Below are 2,563 nucleotides of genomic sequence, written 5' to 3'. Positions count from 1 at the left end.
GGGTAGCTAGAAAAAAAAATATGTAGAAGAGAGAATTTCAGGAATTGCATGATAAGCTACACCTGTGGGAATTCCCTCTTCTTTACAACTATTGCAAGCGCAGGAGCCCCTGTCCTTTTTTGTATTAGGTCATCCTACTTAAAGGGGTGTTGTAAATAATTTCTAAGACAATGTATGTGAAGTGCTTTGGACACTTAGAATGTACTATATAAATGAATTTTATTTGTAACAAGCCCTACATTTCATTAAATAAATAGTTTTAACCTAGATCTTTGGGGGACCCTGCTTTTAACATTTCTCCATTGTGAGAAGAGTCCTCTCTACTTCCTGTTCTTTAACCAGTGACTTATTCATAAGATCAGGGGTGGGGAACCTCCAGCCCATGGGACCTAATTTGGCTTACTGGGCCTACCCATTTGGCCTGTGAGGCCATTTTGGCCAAGCCATGCCCACTTGCCATACACCTGACATCATACTTTCCCTCATCATAAATTCAACATATGACACCAGGTGTGGGGCAGGTTTGCCAGCACTGCTAGTCAACTGATTGTCAGAGTTTGCAAAGTGCTCCACAAGACAGCCATTCGGAAGGGGCTAAAAAAGGTCACCTGCTATCATTGTGATGCCAGGTGGGGGCTTCACCCACCTGTCAAACCTGGTCCACAGGAGGTGGGAGATAATGATCTGGATCGCTGGCCAGAGTCAGTTCCCCACCCCTGCATAAGTGGGGCTGTTCTCTTACGCTACGTTTGCTCAGGAGACTTTTGTGAGAGACTTTGTCAAAAGTTATTTTGAAGTCCAAGTATACAATGGCCTGGTCCGCATGTCGTGATGAGTCAAACCTTGGCTCACAAATGTGCAGGTTCTGGGAGAGGAGCTCGAGTAGTAGCTGCTTTCCTTCTCCCTGGTCCTTTTTGCTCCCAAGATGAGCTAAACAAATATTTAGTTAGTTAGAACTAGGTATGCCTTTCTATCTACTATGTATTTCTATAAATAAAGTAGCTTTCTTATTTTTCTAAGTCTCAAGTCTCAGTGATCCTAATGCAGGGTAAAAGCCTGCTTTCTTAGGTAAATGCATGCACACGCTGGCACACTCACATTTCAGACCGCTGTTACTCTCTGCTGTGCTGCTTAAACAAATTTAGCACCAGCAACAAGTGAGAGGTCATGCCTGCATTTCAGTACTCCCATAGGCTTGGATCACAGCTGCTCTGGACCTGCAACCAACCTTCAAGTATATGTCTTTTCAGGAGGCACATACCATCATAATTCTCTTTTTCTGCTAAAATTTGCTGTAATTTTTTATCAGCTGTTCAGGTCTACATATGCCTGCACCTCCATATCTGAAATATGCTCTGGGTACAGTGAAGGTTGTGTTGCCCTGGACAGTGCATCTGCTGTAAACATCAATTTGCCTGGTGTATAGGACACTGTCAAGTCATATTTTTGTAATTTGAGCATCATCCTTTGGATTCTTAAAGTACAATCATATAATGGCTTTTCAAATAATGCTATCAGAGGTTTATGGTCAGTTTCTACTTGCACTTTTTGTCCATAGATAAATTGGTGGAATCTCTGGCAAGCAAACAGGATACCTAGCAGCTTGTTTTCAATCTGTGCATACCTGGTTTCTGCCTCAGTCAATGCCTTAGATGCATATGCCACTGCTTGCCAGTTACCACCATGGTTCTGCATAATCACTGCACCCAGCCCAGACTGTGAGGCATCCGAAGAAATCTTGAATGACTTACCAGGATCACAGAACCTTTTGCTTCAGGATTGATTCAGCTCAGACTGAGAACTTGTATAGGATTTAGAGGGTCACTTAGGAACATAGAAAACTGCTTTACACCAAAGTCAGACCAATGCTCCATCTAGTTCAGTAGTGTCTACACTGACAGGCAGCAGCTCTCCAGGGTTTCAGGCAGAAGTCTCTCTCAGCACCACCTGGAGATACCAGGGATTGACCAAGGGCCTTCTACATGCAAAGCAGATGCTCTACTACTGAGCTATGGCCCTGCCACCCCTTCCTGGTCCTCAGCCAGCACTGATCCCGGCAGGTGCTCACACACGTTCCTCCATCCTCCACAAGGACTCGTGTGCAGCTAGCTGGGTACTTTGCTGGTGGCCCTAACGCTCTTGCTTAGCTCACTGTCTCCTCTGCTCCTGTGGGTGATATATATATGTGTATCTGCGAGATGATTTGGAACCCAGGCAACTGGTTTAAAGACCACTCATTCTGGGGCAAGGATTTCAGGATCTGAAAACTCCTCAAGATCACTGGCAGTTCAGGGGTCTCCTGGGGGTTCCTGCTCTCCCTACTCTTCCTCTAAGCAAACCCAATGTTTTAGGCCTCCAAGGAGGCCAAGCCCAGCCAGATCATAAGCCTTACTGAGTATGCTCAGGCAGGCCTGTAGGTGGGGGGTGGGGATGGAGGGGTGCTGCCCTCCTAGAGCTCTCCTTCACTCCCCCCTGGGTTTTTTTGGGGGGGGGAATTGCCTTCTTTTTAATCTGTGACATGACAGACAATGGCAACCTCCATTTAAAGACTGATAGCTCGTTT

This window comes from Rhineura floridana, chromosome 10 (assembly GCF_030035675.1).
Source record: "Rhineura floridana isolate rRhiFlo1 chromosome 10, rRhiFlo1.hap2, whole genome shotgun sequence".
In the NCBI taxonomy this organism is placed as follows: domain Eukaryota; kingdom Metazoa; phylum Chordata; class Lepidosauria; order Squamata; family Rhineuridae; genus Rhineura; species Rhineura floridana.
The sequence above is the reverse complement of the archived record's forward strand: the minus strand, read 5'-3'. Positions refer to the sequence as shown.